Here is a 21207-nt window from a genome sequence, read left to right on the forward strand (position 1 = left end):
ACATGATTATTTTTTTCTTCACCAACTCAGTAGAGAAAACCAGACAGTACTCAGAAACACCCATAAATGACTGGTCAAAACAGGGGCAAATTAAAACAGAATCCAGTAGCCTGAATAACTCATTGCCTCAACTTACATCTATATTTAGTCCATTAGTGGATTAAAAAAAAATAAAAATCAAAAAGAATAAGCACATTATTAAAGCAGTATTTAATAGTACCCTTCCTGCATGATCTTCAGCATGAATTAGACTTTTAGTGACTTCACCATCTTTTAAAAAATCCCAAATGATCCTTTTCTCTTCTTGTATTCTCAGGGCAGCGAGAATGCATGCCCATTTCAGAAATGTTTCAATCTCTCACTATGCCTCCAAGAAAAAAGCTACATTAGCCCAGGAATACTTCACAGCAAAACAGAATAATACTCTCTTCACTGAAAAACTCAGCCAACAATGTTCTATGTTTTCTTTTCATACTTACAGTTTCTGCTTAGTAAATTAAAAACTTCCCATTCTGGTCATTAATATCTTTTTGGTTACCAAATGACAAAGATTGAAATTGAAGGAAGAATAGAAAAACAAGAAAGTAAGCTTATTTCTACAAGACCAATGCTTTGTATCACACCTTTGGCAACAAATGTTGATTTTTTATAAATAATACATTACTTCTAAATTCCATTTTATGAGAAAATACGATGCATACATAAAAAAGAAATCCAGCAGAAATCTGTATTTTAAAAAATGTTATTTTATACCTAGGCATGTCAGATGCAGTAAGGAAAGCAGCTTATAAAGATTTGAAGTATATTTGCAATATATTGATATAAATTACTTTATAGCAACAAAATTTTCTATATAACAGATTGCAATGTAAAAATACTTACAGGAGAGAGCCTTTTGGCAAAACTGTAATCTAAGAGGACCTAGATAACAGAGGAAGAGTACAGGATAGACTGTCAGTGTGACATGAATAAATATTAATTAATCTAGAGACCATTAATAATCAGAAAGGCAATTATTGTCTATATTGGAAAGTAGTTGAGAGCCATTCACTGGCTAAGTTGATAGAATTATTTGTACAGTGATTCAGCGCTGTTACTGAATAATGAAGCATCTGCTATACATATTATTCAAGTATTTTTTCCCATTCTGATTAAATAACATCTATTAAATATCAGCAGAAATAGAATTATCTTTTTTGTGTCTTAACAAACAGCTTTGAATCTATTACACTTTACTCAAACTTTTAAGTTATGTCTATATAATAAACTGTAACCGAATTAAAAAAAAGATCTGTCTCTTTAGTGTCATTACTGTTTAATCAAAGACATTTACATATCCAATAATATTGTTTGCTTTTTTGCCCAGGTAATAAAGGATTTCAGGAGTCACTGCATTTAATTTTTATAGACAGCATAAACTAAAGGGATACCATAATTTTTCATTTAATCTATGAACCATTCCATGCAAGCAAGACGGTTGCAATGGTTGAGATGATCACTGGTGCATGACTACATACACACACAGTATTTATAGACACATGTCTTCCTTCTAGGGAGGTATGGCTTGACAAGGAAAAAGGTTCTCACATCTCAAACAGGGAATAACTATTTCTCGGTTCTACAATTTTTCAGGCATTTACCACTAGTAAGCAGCAAACTATCAAGTCAGCCAGCTGTCTAAGGGTAGGATGTATTTGTATTTTGTGATCTTAACTTCTTCACAAATTAACAATGTTGTAGCATAAAATGTTTCTGAATACCATCACAGCAGACTGGCAGAATTTTTTCCTTGTGTCTGTCTCCTCCCTTTGGGAAGGGTTCTTTAAACCTCATGTAGCTCCCTGTCTGTGAAACAGGCAAAACTGAAGAAACTCCTTTGACTCTTGAAAGGATGATGAGCCTACACGTCATTACTCCTGAAGAAGCACCCAATAATTGCTTCAGGGTACTTTGAATTATTTTATTTTTTGAAAAAATCAGTAAAAGATTTGTTACTACTCTGCAGGCTTTCTCACTAGATGCTCAATGAAGTCCTCTTTTTACTGGATTTGACCCCAAGTTATACACTGTATAATGTATATTATTGTACATAATATATACGTATTTGTACTCCCATATATATACATATATTTAAAAAAATAAGATATACATTGTATAATGTATAGCTGCAAAGACACTTACAACTGAATGCCCAGATAACTGGAATTTCTGCGGTAATATGCTTCATATCTCAGAAAAAGATTTCACACTGAAAACTTTCACTATCACTAATGAGCAAGATAAGGAAACATTAGAAACTATAAAACATCCTTGGGTAAATGTATTTTCATACATAGCTACACACACATCTATAGAAAATATGCACATGTATATAGAAAATACTCATAATTTCTCCCCTCCCCTGCTCCAACAAGAAAAAATGAATGAGACACTGTTAGCTTCCAAGAAAGAAAGAGAACTGGGGAAGAGCCTCTATGAAAGTCTTGTAAATGATAACTCTTTCCAAATGCACTGGGAGAAGAAAGCCTAGAAAAGAGTCTGGAGGACCAATAGATTGACAAAGGATAAAGAAAACATTCAGAAGAGGTTGCAGAGGTGCTGAACAGATGTGTGTCATATTGAAATGTAACTAGAAAAGGCTTTAAAACAAACTCATAAAATGAACAATAACAAATCACTTAGGACTAGAAGATGCACAGCAAAGAGTTCTTGACCAGCCCAGAAATTAAATAGCAATTTGTGGAGTGTAAAATACATACTAAAAATGCCTTGGAACCAAAGGATTGCAAAGTGGTTAATGGGCCACAGTACGTCACTATATGTGCTGAAAATTAATGTGTACATGTTTAAAAATTCAAACAGATTAATTTTTTTTTATTGAGAAAAAAAAGGGAATGAAGGGGAGAAAAAAAACTTCAATGGCTACCAAATACATAGAATTCTCTGCAAATGAAGACCTTCAACCCAAAATAAGATGGTGCAAAAGTTCTACTAGATGCTTACAGGGTTCTTCAAAACAGGGTATAGACTGAGGCAGAGATGGATCAGTTGGCTAGATTTGTTTTGAGCCAATGCATATGGACTTGGATTTTGTGTTGTTTGGTTTTTTTCTGTCTCAAGAACTTTTACTAGCCTAAAAATGTTAATCCGTGAGTACTACTGCAGCATGGCTACTTCTGTTAGACTAAGGTGTCCCAGATACCTTCTGTCTTCATGATAAACTATAACATATCTCCTCTGAAATGAACCATCTTAACAGTGTAATGAATGGGAAAGAAAAACTTCATACTGCAGTGTTAAAAGGACAGCAGTACTTATTTAACCTACTCTGTTCTAAGCCATGTGTAATTCCTAATGTTAGGAATCTCTAATAATTTACAGTTAAACTAATAAAATGTTGAAGTTTTCGCAGATGTCTGACGACATTTGGAAGATTTATTTTCATAAGTAATATAATTACAAGACAATTTAATTAGAGACTCAAAGATGTTCTGTAATTGAGCCCTGCAGTACAATCTTCCTTCCAAGAGAAATAAAAGCTTACTCTGCTTGACAGAGTTGAACCAGTGTGAAAAGGTAAAACCAACTTCGGAAGCAAAGGCTTAGAGGTAGTTGTTTGTTACCTAGAACAAACAATTGTATTTTAAACACAATTTATTTTCATATCTGTGCAAGCTTGAGGCAGCTTTCTTTGAATATTCAGTACTGACTGAATATAAGCTCAACAATTCTCATGTAACAAATAAAATGAAGACTGGAGTGCTAATAACATACCTCTGGGCATGAATTTGTAAATGTCTTGGCAGTCTTAAGCTGGAATTTACAGTTTGGGGTCAAATCCAGGAAAAAAGGGAAGGCCAAAAAAGCCTAAGGTTCTTTGACATTCATCTCTAAGGCCTGCATTTTACAAGAATGAAATACATGTCAGACACAGGATGCTCGGCAAAATTTTTTTCTACCTTCCAATCTTCTCCTCAGCATGAGCTCCATCTCTCTTCCATCCATCTACAGTTACATGTGAGAGGCCCTAGGAAATTCTGAAAACATACCTCTATATCAAATTGACATAAATAAATTTATATATGCATCTACATTAAAACGTGTGGGCATGAAGAAAAAGAGAATAGAGTCTGCTTTTCTAATCCACACAGAGTTTTATGCTTTTGCACTATTAACAAACCAATTTATTTCCCCCACAAATTTTTATTACTTCTTTTTATTTATTTTATTACTTTTTTAATGAGGAGAATTATCTTTGAAACTTGAGCAACATCTCTTAAGCTTAGATTTACAGCTGAATAGAATTACTAGCCTTAAGCAGTCTTACAAAACTGGTCAGGGTCTTGCTAATGAGCAGCTTATAGAATGGCAAACAGAAATATTCAATACATATCTGCCTAAATTCACCTGCATTGTCCAATTATTTAATGAAACAGGATCCCTCTCACATAACACCTGGAGGTGGTTCAAATTGCAGAGGAATTGAAACCTACTGTATCTAACAAAAGAAGAAAAACATAGAGAGATACAGCACACAGGTCTTTCAGGTTTAGATCTTCAGGTTTTCTTGGAAATTAAAAACAAAAGGAGAGATTGAGAAAAACTGAATTTACAGTATTTATGCGCAATGATGAAGATTTGGATCTTTGCAGGTATGTTTCATATTTCCAACAAAGGAAGATTTTTGTAAACAAAAGGCAATACCAATGTTACCTCCTCCTTTCAAATGTAACATTAAAGAACCCAAATGAAACATTTTCAGAAAATTAGTTTGAAATTAAACATTTTCAGGAAAATAATCTGAAGGTTTAGGTTGATTTTGATAGACAAAGAAATCTGAGGATGGGAGGCTACACAATCAGAGCTTGAAAGGAGAATAATAAATAGAGGGCAGGAAAGATAGGAAAGACTAGGCGAAACCACAAGATTCTTGAGTATCCACAAAGCCAACCTGATTGCAAAGTTCTGCATCTGACCTTGCTCAGTAGGATGATGTGCAAAGTGTGGTATATAAAAACGAAAATAAAAAAACCCCAAACCTTCAGAAATGCCAGCGGGAACTTTTTCCCTAACCCTTTTTGAAGCAACAGGGCGGAAAGTTATAAGAGAAAGTGAATTTATAAAGAAAACACCAAAAATAAAGAGAATAGTTTTTTTTGGTTTTTTTTGGGGGGGGGAGGGATTTTTGGGTTTTTTTTTTTTTAGTTGGAGCTGTTAAGCAATACAGGAATAAGATTACTTTTCTCCTAAGGAAAAAAAAGCACTAGTGATATTGTACTACAGTACAGTGCAGAAAGCTTCTGCACCCATTTAGGTGACTATATGTTTGAGGTGCAAATCTAGAAAAAAAAGTACAAAATAAGTGGAATTTTACTAACTTGAAACTATTGTCAATTAGAGAAAGACATTAGAGTTTGATCTCTAGTTGCTGGTGGATGCCTGGACAAAAACAGCATATCTGAACTTTTTAGCACAATTTGACCTTCAACATCTATGGTTCTTCATACTTGTCAGAAAACTTAAATTAACCACTGAAAATAGCTTCTCCTATCATTGTTATTTCAGCAAAGCAGGTCAACAGCCTGTCAGCTCTCTCACGTAGCTTTCCCCTTGTTACAATTCTAATCCATCAAGGCAATTTCAAGGGTATTTTCAAATTATTTTTTCCCTAAGGAGGCATTAGGTAGACACTTTTACAACAGAAGCTCAGCATTCTCAAATCCTTTCCATCTCTTGTCATGAACAGATGGCACAATAAAGACAGAACCATTTCTTCACTCTCAAAACTTAGAGCAAGTGGAATTCATTAAGAAAAGCAAAACTGATGCTATAAATATTTCTGAAGCTGTTTACAGTTTAATACTCTAGAAGTATAGTAGCAGAAATATGCTTTTTGACGTCCGGCATTACTATCATCAATATGTGATTGAAAGTTAACACTACAGATTTCTTTTCTTAACTGGCTGAGGGTCCTAAAAAGCCCATGTGATGTCTGCACCCTATGCATTGGGCAAAAGAGCTGTCAAAAAGTGGATGGCTGATGATCTCTGGAGTCGCAGACACCTCAACCAACATCAATACACCTCTCATTGCTGCTGTAAGGTGGAGCATTTTAAAAGCTAAAACGTTCCTGATTCCTTGTCGGCTGGGTTTAAGTTCTCTTTGCTTACACTCCCCCTCTTACCTTCATAAAACTGAGCACAGGAGTGTCTCTGCTTTATAATTCCTGCTCTTCTACTTATTACAGCAACAAGGACACACAACCACACAGGATGCCCACAAGTTTTCATTGTCTCTAATGAAAAACACACATTAGGCCATCTCCTATGCATTAGTAAGAAATACTTCTCAGCCAGTCTAGCATAATGTTAGTATGTGTCCTGCTCCTCACTGATCCTTTTAAGAGATTACCAGAGTCATAACTTAGCAAAGCCTAAATCTACATTGTCTAAAAGACTCCTGAGTGCTCTAAAAAAAATAATTTAACCTTTGTGCTTTCCTGGTAACATGGGGCTCTCTGTAACAAGGTTTTGTCAAGAGGCAAAAGAAGAATTTCATGGCTTTCTGAATGCAAGACTAATTAACCAACCTACCATAGTAGGACCATAAAACCGCATAACTTCCAGGGCAAAGCATCTCTCTCATCCTTCCTTCTCCTGGTTAAATTTACTGAAATATCTGAAAAAAAACACTAATTTCTAAAACTGGACATAGATAACACAGCTTAACATACTCCTGGAAAGAAGTCAGAGAATAGGGTGCTGAGTGTGATATGGTATCTGAAAAATAGTTTCTCCCCACTAGTAAGTGAGACACCTCAATACTCAGATTTACTGAGTCTTTAAAAATCACAGAAATGGTGGGGTTCTTTTTCCTTGCTTTTGACAGGAGAACAAATGAACAACCGTTAACAGTGAATTATAGGATAAAACTAATAAAAAGGGCTGAGCTGACTAAAGGAAATATCATACCAATAAATCTGCATTCAGAAGTCCTTTAAATTATGCCATGCAAAATCCAGGCATATAAGAATATGCTTACACTATAGTCCTCAGTCATTATACAGTGCTTTGTTTATGCATTCAGTTTTCTTTCAGTATTATTGTATAGAGAGGTTGTTGCTATAGAAAAAAAAAGAGAAAAAAAGCAAACCAAAAGTAACAAGACAAGAAATAAAAAGGAAAGCACTACTACTATACCAGAAATAATAGCAGACAGACAGGAGGAATCTATTTTTATTTTTTATTTCAATAGCAATTTAAAAACCCTGCAAATAAACAATTAAAATACATAAATAATAAATTTGGTATTTTTTAGTACAGGATGAAAATCAAAAGTAAAACAGAAAAATTAACAACTTTGATTACGGAAAACAGTACTATAAAAACCCTTAAAGTCTTAGTTACAAGGAGAAACATCAGCCATGCTAATAAAGGATATTTTCTAACTTTGTTGCATTTAAAAGAAAGATTACAATATATTTTATATTGATGTTCTTACAGAGAATATTCTTCCATAGAGAATAGTTCCCATATTAATATTTATGATATTTATATTGGCTTTTTGAGTTGGTCAATTTGCTCTCCTACACAATACGTTAGAAATGCTACATGTCTCTTATTGCCCTGTAAGTCCATCAGTGATATTAAGACAGCTTTAGGGGTTAGTTCAATTCTTGGTGGCCTGAGGGCACTCTTTGGTTTTAATAAAGAACCCTATGCAAAGAGCAAGCTGTCAGTTGCAAGTAGGTCAGACCTAAACTAGGCTGTTTTCTCTCTGAGCCAAACTGGAAGCTGGAAAAAGGTTGGCTAAAAGGCTTTCTCTACAAATGCCAATCAGTAGTTACACAACCAAGGGAATGAGTCAGATAGTGGCTTTTATACAACAAAGCAATGGCTGTCTATGAGTATTTAGGATCACTTATGGGAACAGAGCCATTGCAAATGTCCACTTCCCTGCAAGGGAAAGGAATGTATTGATGGCACTGCAGAGATTTCATTTGCCTTTAGATTGCACTATGTAAAGGAGAGGGAAAGGAACAAAGTGACAAATTTGAGAACTGCCATATTATAACATTCCATTAATTTATCTAGTGTTGTGTTATCCATTTCTTTCAATGATTGTTACATGAAAGACTGAATGCTGTATAATATATCTAACTGTATATACTTTCACATTTCTTGTTCAAATGTATCAGAGATCTTCCCCCCTCAACAGTCATACTATATTATAGCTTGGATCAAGAGCTTGAAGACTTCAGGCTCAGGCAAGTGCTACCACTATATAACTAAGTATGACTCTGAACATTATTTGGCATCCCTTTTTTTTTTTGACAAATGGGCGTTTTTCTGACACAAGTCACTCAGCTGGAAGACCAGTACCATGATGGAGACCCATGCTCTGCCCTCTGATATACAGTGTGTTTCTCACACTCACTATGACTTGCTGACGCAGTGCCTCCTCATTTTCTCAGTGCCATTTAATTATATCACCACTACTGACACTGAGAAATAAGTAGTCAGCCTCAAAAGAGAGTGCCTAAGAGTGGGAACAACTTTGTGGAATTGTTCCATCCAGTGCATCTATGGCTGAATAAAAGCTTTGCTTGGAACAGTAAATCAGCATTGCAGAAAACATTGCAGACCCATTTCAAGCTGAGATGATTTGAACTTAATCATCTATATTGTTGTTAGGATTGCTTAAGACAGTTAGTATCCAGATAAACTAGCAGTCTTCAAGAAATTCCTGTACATGATTTAACATTAGGCAGAAATAATTTACAAGCAGTCACTGTGTTTTGAATGATAGAAAAGGGCAACGTTGTGGACCAGGGCCCAAGCCATTCTGTCAATTAGCTTTAGAGCCAGTGAATGCTCTTAGGAATATTTATGTTTACAGTAAAAAGTTGCAGAAGAATATATGGATAGGCTAGGTTAGACTAGACTAGAATATTTCAGTTGGAAAGGACTTACAATGATCATGTAGTCCAACTGACTGGAAGTTTAAGTATACTCTAAAAAATATTGTCCAAATGCCTCTTTAACATTGGCAGGCTTGAGGCACTGAACACCTCTCTAGGAAGCCATTTCCGTTGCTTAACTACCTTCTTGGTAAAGATATGCTTCCTAATAGCAAGCCTAAACCTCCCTTGGTGAAGCTTTGAATCATTCCCATGTGTCTTGTCTCTGGAAATCAAAAAGAAGAGATCAGCACCTCCTTCTCTGCTTCCCCTGCTCAGGAAGCAGTAGAGAGCAATGAAGTCACCCCAGGAGAAGTGGATCTATATATAAAGAGGAACAGCTGTTGAGAATTGAATGTTCACATAAAACCTTCCAAAATGCATATGCTCATTTAATTGACTGAACATGCCTTTGGTGTGAGAACATGTTACATGCATTCTGAAAACATCTCTTTTGGGTTAATTTGAACAGTTTGTACACCCCAAGATTATTTCTCAGCGTATACCTAAGTGTAGTATATTAGGTAGCTAGGGGCTCAAAAGCACACTCCTGATTCAACCTAAAATAAGACGTAGGCATACTCTAACAGTATAAACTGCATACAAATAATAACCATTAGAAAAAGAGGAAAAAGGAAAAAAAACCTCAAAATATACCATTTCCTATATATGGATAATATATTTGCAATTCTAACTTTTATATATTTCTAGCTACGATGCTAATCAAGAGATTTTTATTTCAGCTGGTCCCTCAAGAATACATAATGTTGCTTGACTTTCTGTTAGCAGGAAGATCTCTTTGCAGAAATCATATCACAAAAGCAAAGACTGCAGCTATTACACAAAACTACTCTGTGATAGATGACCAAAAGTCATATATTCATTTTTTTTAAAAAAGTAGTTATAATAATAATCTAGGCTACAGTCAGTCAATTAAAAAATAACATTCTTGAGATAAAAATCAGTGCTCAACCTAACCTACCAGTGGAAACTATGCAGCATAAAATCAAATCAAATTATCAAATCAAATAAACTGAACCTTAACTTTGTAGTAAAAGATCATCACAAAATGGCTGTTTTGATGGATTTACAAATGGAACAGACAGAAATGCTCCTGTGGAACATGATCTGCAAAATAAGACACAAGTAGGTTCCATAAGGAAAAGGAAAAAAAACCAAAAACCCAATTACACTAAAATAAAACATTTTGCCAAAATCATCAGGCAATATTAATCTGTATAGGCAAAAAAAGAACAACCAGAAAAGTTTACACCAGGAACTTTTTCAGGTCCCAAAGACTTTAGTTATTAAGCACTGAAGTTACAAGCTTAAACTTGAATGCATTAAAGATTCTTGGTTTGTACCTCTTGAAATACTCTTTGAGGCTATCTGTTCTTTCACTGAAGACAAAGGTATAGATATTGCTCTGAAAATATATTTGCCTCTACTTTTTCTTCCATTATTTCAGATGGATTAAGTATATTCATATGAATTAATTTCTGGAATTTCTAATTCTTCTCCAAAACTCTTTGAGCATTTGCTAGAAATAAGAATTAGTTTTATCCAGTTATTCCATCTCTTGTATGTGATTCCTTGCTATTGCACACACAAAATACAAAAAGACTGCCTTCCTGGTGGTAAAGTGGGTGATTCTTCCTCAGGATTGTTTCTGCAGTAAGAAAGAACATTGTACTTTGGGGAACAGGGCCTTTTCCTTGTTCTTATATTTTAGAGTGTTTACACCCTTGCTCATTCTAACTACAGCACTAAATCCATGTTATAATCTTTCTTCTGATGTTTGTATTTCTCTCTATCGGAAAAGTCTAGAAGGTTACGAATGCAGGGTGTGCTAGATATTATGTATTAGATACCACATATAAAATAAGGATGACTGAATGCCTTTTTCTTACCGAATTATTAGACAGTTTAAGACAGAAACCCCCCTAGGTATTATTATTAAATATAGATGTCTTCTATCATTCCATCATATCTCAACTCATTTCTCAGCTGTAGGTTTAGCATAATTTTTGCTTCATTGTTCTACAGACATTTTCTTACTCATCTTGTAGCAATAGGACAAGGGGGAATGGGTTTAAAATTAAACAGAAGAAGTGCAAGTTAGATATAAGGAAAAAGATCTTTACTGTGAGGGTGGTGAGGCACTGGCACAGGTTGCCCAAAGAAATAGCAAATGCTCCATCCTTGGCAATGTTCAAGGCCAGGCTGGACAGAGCCTTGGGTGACATGGCTTGGTGTGAGGCATTCCTGCCCATGGCAGGGGATTGGAACCAGATGATCTTAAGGTCCTTTCCAACCCAAACCAGTCTATGATTTTTGATTCTACTCAAGCTGTGTTGGTGCTTTTAGAAATGGCAGCAAATAAAAACATATGAAATACAGTTTCACATACATAAATCTGAAATAGCTTCTAATTTCTCAGGGGTTGTTCTTGTGTAACTGACATCTGATTCTTCCATGAAACCTTTATCATTCATGAAAATCGTCAGAGGAAGGTCATTGATGAAGCCGAAGGAGAAGTTTCCTCTGTACTGATATTCCCTAGGAAGGCTCAGAGGAGCAAAACTATCATACAGAGTTGTATTCCCTTACTGAGAGATGTGATAGTCGAGTTTTCATAATAAGATCCTTTTCTCACCAGCTCTCTTCAATCGTTCTTTTCTATTCACTTTGCCGATTTTAAAGTTTAGGAGCTATTTACTTGTATCAGATGTAACAACAGAGATCTCATGTCCAAAACTATATTGTGATATGCATGATTATAGCAGAAAAGATTAATTACTGTTTATTTAAACTCTTTCCTTTAGTCATCTGTTCCCCTAAACATTTACTTGGACAATGAAATATTAATTGCTTTTTAATTTCTGCCAAGAATTCACAAATTACCCCAAGTTGTCATATTTTAAAAACAAAGTCTGACAGGCGATAAACATTAAGTCTTATTTGGTTTATTTGAAATTCCATAGATTGGATTTTATCTTCAGAAGTAATTTTATAGTTTATTACTCGATTGTATGGCTGTTAAGTTTAGGAATTACTGCTTGCAGCTGTTCTGCAGCTCTTCCTCAAAGTTAAGTAGTTCAGTAGGAAGCTATCTCATTTTAATTAATCTAATAAGAAATAGAACAAGACTGTTGTTTGCTTCTGTGGTTTTGATGTTGGTTTCTTTAAGATTTTATATTGTTACTTATTTTATTTTGATACTTATTTAGCCAGTTCATGAAAAAAGTGCATTTATTGCATTTTAAATTATAAGTTACATTGTGCACCTCAAGTGGAACTTGTGGAAGTGGTTGAGGGACCTGAAAGTGCTTACAAGAAATCTTAACATTTTAGTGTTCATGACTTTGCTCTTAAAGAGACTGCAGTAGGAGCTTTGCTGGACAAAGCTAATAGCATAGCTCCCAAACAGATCTGTGAGCAAGAACTTGGAACAAAACAGAGTCTTTTCAATGCAGCTTATCAACATTTGTAGGAAAGCACCCTTACTCTTCAGAACTTTATTACTGGGTTATACCTCTTGGATAGAACAGAATATTAGGCTGTGCAGCCAACCATACCAATGTTTATGTCCTGACTGATCTCATTCCTACTACAAAGATAGCCTAAGATTAAGTTATAGTGATCCCTTACAAGTTTTGCCATTCATAATGCACTGATACTCCAACTCACATCTTATTTCACACTTTGCTATAATACAATAGCTATTTCCACAATATAGGGCAATAGAATGACAAAAAGAAATGACCTCAGGATACAGAAGTTCCAGGAAGTTTGCACTCCCAGAGGCATTCGCATGTATGCATTAGTGTGAAATTTTTTTTAATTTCATTAACAATTAGGCAATCCATTCACTTATCACAAAAATTATTTAGTCCCTGTAACTTTTCACCATAGCAGTATTCTTTTATCTTGAACACAAATCTCTTTTTCATTCATTTGACATCTTCTGTTTAGGTGTGATAATTTGCACTAATGTGTTACAGTGATCCTAACTGGGAGACTACTGTATATCAGGAAATTAACAACCCAGGCAGCAGTTAACCTGGGTACCTCTGGACCTGGACTTTCAGGCTGTGTTGTGCAGTCCATAACCCCTCTCTGCAGGAAGAGGCTGGCCAGCACTTTGTGAAAGGAGTTTGCCGGTAACTCCCACATGGTAAAGATGATTATGTGAGCTGCATGACCTTGCTTTTGTCTGAAGACACAGCTAGAAGTTCTTATATGAGCATCCTGTCTGAAGTAGAAGTGATGAGCAGATTTGTTTTCTTGTAAGTAAATCAAATATTATCAAAATGAGGTAACTCTTTCTATGCATGAAGTCTGCATAGTGTGCTGTGCCCTGATAGCAAGACTGCTCAATGTTGCATAAGATTATTATTTCTTTACAGTGTTTGCTCAAAAACCTACCAGTTTAAATGGTACTTTATAGAGCCAAAATGTTTTTCTTATCAGGATCATAAGGAACAAGTACCTTCTGGTCCAAAACCCCCTACTATTCTACAAGAACCACAAGATGCAGGGAACTTGAAAGGCTTCTTAGCAGCCAGTTACATGTAAAAAATTCAGTACAGCTCCTGCAGGCATCCAGGAATGTTGCCTCAATATTCCTGCTGCTTGTTTTACAAACAAAAACTTATTTGTTCAATATGTCAGTGGAAAGTCTAGAGAAAAAAAAATATATTAAATATACCTTTATGGTTTTTGTACTGTAGTTTGATTGTTATTTGTGTTGTGTTTATGGATTAATTTAATATTAAGAAGCAATAAGAAACAGGTTACCTTGACTGTGAGGTTTACTGTACTTAATTTCTCATAATACTGAGCAATTATATTCAGAAACTGATTGATATTTTCCCTTCACACTTCTGTTCCCAACCATTTCTACAAGATCTTTATCGATTGCACTTAACACAAGGGAAAAGAATTATGCATTGGCATAGGCTTTTGCCCATTCATGCTGACAAGAACATCCTATTTACATCACACCGGAAACTTGAAAGGAGAGAAGATGGTGATGTATCAGAACCAGTTTTTTTAAGTGATAACTTTTCAACAACTCCTGAATAGAACAAAGGCCATGTGTGTTTTCCTGCCAGCTCATCTATATGGTCCATAATTTCCTGTGTGAACCCAAATATAGAGGTTACAATGCCTGGTTAAGAGGGAAAAAGAATGTGTGCTTTTGGTCTAACCTGGAATTATTTCAATTAGAAGTAACAGAGAATGAGTAAAGGAAATTCCCCATTCTTGAACTTCTAAATTCACATTTTACAGGCTCACTTTTACAGTCACATTCTTCAGAATATCAATAGTCACATCTTTGTCTTTTTCTCTCTGTTTTTTTAGATTACTTACATTCCCCTCTAGAACTCAAGTTTCCAGGATAACCTCCTACTTGTCTTTCAAGTTTCTTCACTTAGGAGACAGAGGTTATTAGCTGGTAGTTCTTATAAGTCCTGATAAGGACAGGGAGATCATCTTCAGATAATTGCTTTATTTTCATTATCCACACAGTCCAAACAAACAAAAAACCCTCCAAATATACATACATCACATTCTCAAAATGTCTCACTGGAACATGATTTAGGGAGAAGCAAAGCATTCTGTTCACAAATTTTAGGCTATTTCCCAAGCACTGTGAAAAGACTAGTTTGACAGGATTATATTTTCAACAGCACTGGCAATCAAGATCCTCAGAAAGGCTTTAAGTCTGTCAAAACCTACTTATTTTAAAATATTGCTTCCAGTCTTCTATGCATGTGTTTCTGTCTGTTTTCAATTAAAGATGATGTGTTGGTTCCTACTATAGTTCTTACTATGCATATAGAACATAAAGTAATTCACATTCTAATTTTAAGCAACTAAAAATTAAGAACATATTAAACATTAAATATGCAGCATTTCAAAACTGTCACTCAGAAACTCTATAATGAACACAACAGCTTCAAAATATTGAGTCTAAACTGAATTTAGTCTACAAGAAATATTTTCATAAGGCAGAAACCATTCTTACATGGAAGTAACACAGGCAGAAAGACTGGAGGTCAACTACAGAAGCAGTACTGAACTACAGGAGTAAAGGGACATCTTGTCCCACCATGTAAGTTCATCACTGTTACAAGAAACTTAATGTTTGTTCTGTTCTTCAATTTTTTTATTATTTTTTTTTCCCCAAGGAATTTTTCCCCAGGAGCAAGGTCAGGAAACAGCTGGATTATTTATGCATTTATCTATTTCTCTAGAAAGACTTTACAACATTATCAGAAATGCATGGAATAGCTAACAGTCTTAGGAAAAAAGTCGTTATCACATTTCCAGATCAGTGATTTCAACAGCCAGATCCTTCAAAATCTGAGCATACAATGTTGCATATAGGTAAGGATTTGCAAACAGGTAAGGATTTGCATACAAAGGACTTTGCAAATGATCATAATTTCAGTTTTCAAATTTTCTATCACAATCCATTCCACACTATCAGTTATAATATCTAAGTGTTAAAATTATAATTGTTTTAAGCTAAATTGATGATTAAAACATTGCACTGAAATAAATTGTGCTTTTGATGTTTCAGCAAAAAGTAAGTCTGAGTTGTTTCAATAGTTGCTTCTTGGAATCTAGAAGGATTTTCCTCATTTAATGATTGAGAGAAATATAATCAAAGTTATTCAAGTGACAAATTATAAGGATCTTCATTGCTAGCATAGGTTGTACCTTTTCCAAACAAATTATTTCTAATTTGTTAAAGCATTTTCTTTTTTACTTACTGTGGAATTCTTAAATGTGCTTTTGAATGCAGATTTTGAAAGTGTCAGACAGTCACAGAAGCTTCATTCATAGCCTTGGCATTTTTTCTTCAGACAGTCTAGGCTACACCCCCCCAGCACATCCTTCTCCATCATTCCAACAAGGCAAAGCAGCCTCAGCTAACTTTTCATTGCTATATATTTCACTGAAACTCTTGTCCCAAGACTAGAACACTGAATAAAGTTAACTGCTTTGGCTCTCAACAGTGCTCTATTGTGTATTTAGCAAGGGTGAAAGATAAGCACTAACTGATGTCTTCCTTAACACATTACTTGAGAAAGAAAACACAACCCCATTTCTCCATTCAAGTGTTCCTCAGTTCCACCTGGGCATTCAGTGTACTGTTCTTGCCCAGCTGCTGTAGAAACAGCTAAGCAGCAGTTTGGACTCAGAAGCAGTGCAACTTTTCATAATGTGCTTTACCAGCACAGATTGGTGTAACTTCAGAAATTCTGAGCAGCTCATTTTTCTTCTCTACGCATGTTAATTTTGAACAAACGCAAGACTATGTTTTGTATTAACCATGTTTTGACACAGTAAGTTTCCTTCCCTACAGTATAGAATCAGCTGTCTGGAAAAGACCTTGAAGATTGTCAAGTCCAGCCATTACCCCAGGACTGCCAAGTCCACCACTAAACCATGTCACTATGGGCCATTTCTACATGGTTTTTGAACACTTCCAGGGACAGCAACTCCATTGCTTCCCTGGGCAGCTTGTCCAATGCCTGACTATGCTTCCAGTGATGAATTTTTTCTCAATTTCTACTCTAAACCTTCCCTGGCACAGGAACTCTTGTCGTAGTAATAGTTTAACATGCATTCCTAGTAACTTATTAACTACCACACCTGAAAAAATGACCCATGTTCTAAACTGGTCACAGTCATTGTTAATCAGTAAAACTTTATTTCACATTGGCTGAGAGCTCAATGAAAAAATGCGTTTCCAGAAAAATTATTCTCAAAGAATGTGCCACTGGGTATTCCACATAGTTGTGAGCTTCATTAAAATGAGTAATGGCTCACCTAGAATTACATGTTGTTCATACATAGGAAGCTTCTGCTTACAAAAGAACCAAGCTGTTAAAGTGTGCCACCAAGGAAAACTTTCCATTCTAGAATAGTGATTTTTCAGTACAGCTGCAGACAAAGACACAAACTTAAAATTAAAGAGGGCTTGCACTGCCTGTAATATGAACAGTTTCAAGTAAAAAAAAAAAAAAAAAAGGATTTATAACATAAGAACATGGAATACAGAAATATACTCCCCGAAACTGCAGAAATAATATAGAAGGCACATGTCTCTAAATACTATTTTGACAGCAGAAAAAGAAGGCAATAGAAAGGGACTGCACCTTATCTCCCACAGTTGCACTACTTTGCTGGTGACAAGACAACATGTCTGCAAGCTCCACTGTTCAGAACAGGGATGCATTTCATCTCTGTACCTACTCTGGTGACTGCAATATTCACAGCAATTATGCAAACACAGAACTACTAACATTCTTGACCACCTGCTTTTGGCCTTATTCTGATTTTGGCCTCTGATTCTAAGCCACTCTTTTAGCTAGCATTCAATAAGAAAGACCTGTAAAATACAGTCTACCAAGTTCCATTCACAGCCACAGTCAGTTATCTAATTAAGTCCTTCCAAAGCACTTGTTAATTTTATCCATAAAGACAAGAGTTGTCATGGGGACATCATAGAAGATTTGTTCAAGTCAGTTTCACAAGTCATTAACTGCCAGGTGAAATCCCCATTTCCTTAACTCAAATTTAAGCCATTAAATCATATCACTGACAGTTGAAAAAGATGACAAAAATAACATCTCCAAAGAACATGCACATTCTTAAGTTTTCATTAATTTACATCTTTGCACTTAAACCTCCCAAACTAAGGAGAAACCAGAATATGAGGGAAGGTGGAGCTATAATTTCTTCCTCTGCAAGAGGAGCTTTAACTGAGAAAGCATGGCATTTAAATCTACTTTGTTTTAATATGAACAATACTCTTTCCTTGCCTCAAGGCTTACATGCACAAATCCAGTACATGAATTATGTATGTTCCATAACCAATGGGGTGAAAAAAAAGTAAAAAATCCCACAACTGTGAGAAAGGGAGAACTCTTTTTTTATTGAATCTTATATGAATTTTTTCAAGTTTCTGTGATATTAAAGCATCAATAGAAGCCGAAGATTTTTTAAAGTTTTTTTCACCTATTCTTCATAAGGTGTAAAACATTGAGAAAAAGACACATAATTTCCTCAAAAGGAATTAAGACACTTTCATCAGCAATTATTACAGGTACTTCATACTGTGTTTTTATAGCTGTGAAAAGGGACTTAAGAGTTGGTTTCCATCTTCGTATGAAGGCATGCATGTACACTGAGAATTTAGTGAGTTTTTCAGTGTATCACAGCCAGTTCAAATAACCCACTATATTCTTTTTTTTTGAAAGCAAATATTTTGTCTTCCTGCTCTCTGTTTAGGTACACAGAATAAAAGCGACAGCCGGCTTGTTTTGGGTGGTGGGGTTTTTGTGCCACTGAGGAGAAAATGGACAGCTCATCAATGTAGAAAAATTAGGGAAGGAAACATCCTGATAGATGCAGAAGAAATTCAAGAAGCAAGCAACAAGCCTGGCTGGGGAGACTGGAAATGTTGATGATGACATGTCAGGAAATGTTAGGCAGACAGAAAGACAGGAAAACAGTGCTCAGTAGATCACAAAATTATTCAGAAGAATTTCAACCCTGAAATCATAAACACATGAGAGAGATTTAAGGCAATCCTAAAGGGAGTTTAGAGCCAGTAGCAAGGAAGAAAAGAAAGGTAGTGAGCTTTCTCCAGGATGGGTTATAATAGAAACTACATTATCACCCTGAAACCACTGCTGTTTTTAAACAGTGGCAAAACAGGGCCCAGAGGAGAGTGGGCTTTAGTAGGTTGACCTTGAGGTGCCATCAGCATGAGTAATTATGAGTAGAACTGAAGCAAGTAAGAAAAGAAAACAGGGTATTTAACAAGCACAATAGAAAGGGCGGATGTGTACAATAGGCAACACTGAATTTAGTGAAATGCCAAGATGATTTATCTGTTAAAACTGTTGTTAAAGTAACAGCAACCATTTCTTGAAGGACGGTGGTTTAGGTACAGTCTAGTTAACTATTTCAATAGATGTGCTCAACTGGTTACCAGGTAAAAGCACACATTATTATGGAAGATCTTTAAAAAGATTTTGGGTGTCATCAGATTAGGGAAATTCTCTGAGAGATAAAAAATAATTTCCCATTTTATTATGGGTAGTTCATAAGGTTTTACTAGAAAGTCTGTGCAGAAGAATCCTCCCATTTGGCAATGTTACATCTTCTGTAAGGCACAGCTAAGTTTAAATCAATTGTATTCATAAAGTACAGCAGTAAATGCTTCCTTCAGCCAGGTTTATTCATATTTAGTCTCTAAGTTTTCATTTTTCCACTATTACTTGTTCATAGAGATAGGCTTTAGCAGCCTTGGAAAACCATTGGAGCTCTTCAAATTACTGAAGATAGAAGACCAAAAGTGAGTGACATGAAGACACATATGAAAGAAAATTAGCAACAAGCAAAAGAATATTTGACATTCCCAAAGCCTGGAATTATCTTTGAATATAAAGACTCACCATATACTACTATCTATGCAAATTTCACTTTCTCCTTTTATAGTCTCAAAAATATTAAAGTAGACATACAAATCAACCTCAAGACCACTACTTAAACAACAGGATACAAAGTTAGCATTTGAGCAATGTTGCATAACATTCACCCATGTTGTTCACAGGGCTTTTGTTTAAGACTTTTTTCCTAAGCCTCATCTAAATATTCTATAATTTAGATCCTAAAGTGATCAAAGTTGTAGATGATTTCTAAAAAAACGCCAAAAGCCAGTGTAATGTAACCCTTAGTAATTCTGCTGTGCTTTATGTCATAAAAGTGATTGTGCTTACTCAGAGGAGAGAATTGTGGGCAAAGAAATTAAGGAAAATGGGTTAAAAATAAAGTATGTGTAATTGCACCTTCTCAGTTACTTCTTTTTGAAGGCACTCCACCTCAAAGAAGATAAAATTTAGCAGTGAGTCATCTCATATAATTTTGTTCCAGAACAGCTCACTATTTAAAAGGGGAAGTGGTGGTTTTGATATCAGGAACTAAAAATTACTTTGTAGAAAATACATTATTTTACCTGCTAAAAAAACTTGCATAGTCAGCTACTAAGGATTAAATTCATTACGAATAAGAAAAGTACAATGCATCAGAGGTATGAGTGAAAACCTTCTTCTTATCCTTCAGGCAGGCTACTGAAGAGCTTCCACTTCCAACTTTGGGGATTCTTTGTATATTAAATTGTTGTTATGGAAAAATGTGTAGATTGGTATTCATTTGCTAAAGCAAAGACTGATGATCTACTAAGGCACAATTGAGATAGTGCATTATTACCAACATACATCAAATTTTACTCAATAAAATTATAAACAAGAACTCACATTAAAAACAGGAAAGAAGTCAAGCCTTATGAATTGTTTCTGATTAAAATAAAGGTAAATAATACTAAAGATACCAAAAATTTATATAAATAAAAATGTTACTTTTTAAAACATAAACTATATAGAAAACAGCAAATATACTTCCTTAAGCTATTATAATATCTGGTCAAGTTTATTTATGACTGTTGTTATAATGTGATTAATTTTGTTTATGCCAAGAAACACAAAACATGGATGAGAGCAGCAGACTTATGATCAAGCAAAGAGAATGTATGGAGACAACTGCAACAGTGCAGCCTTCAAATACTGTTTACTCTAGTTACAAATTCGTATCTTAATAGTGCTATTTGACTATAAATTTTAATTGTATGATTATTTTATGTATTTATGGTATGCAAAAAGGTTGGTGTTTGGCCAAGGAATTGAAGAAATGCAATTTGCAGGATCTCATCTTTCTTTAATCCTTGAAGAACTGCTGTGATCAGTATTAAATAAAAAAAAAAACCAAAATGCTGTCCCACAACTGTTGGTTGCATTGGCTAGTTCAATGCATTGGCAGAATTTTGAAAAACAGAAAAAGATTTTTTTAAAGACGGGTCTTTAAACCTTACTTATGTAGGTTACTGCTGGAACCAGTATTTTTTTTGTGTGTGTCAATTCTTCATAATAGTAGTATACAACAACAGTGAACAAAAGAATTATCAGCTATAAAACAATTTTTTATATGTACCAGGTCTTGTTGTATCTAGCATGTCATTTATACGTCCTCATCACCAAATAATGATGAAGTTATTGAAGCTGCTAACATGTTCTGATACGGTAATTGTATTTGTGGTACCTGCAATTGAACAGCAAGCCAGTACTATCTGCAATTGAATAGCAAGCCAGTACTATCGTCCTGAC

The sequence above is a fragment of the Melopsittacus undulatus genome, chromosome 1 (genome assembly GCF_012275295.1).
Source record: "Melopsittacus undulatus isolate bMelUnd1 chromosome 1, bMelUnd1.mat.Z, whole genome shotgun sequence".
Classification (NCBI taxonomy): Eukaryota; Metazoa; Chordata; class Aves; order Psittaciformes; family Psittaculidae; genus Melopsittacus; species Melopsittacus undulatus.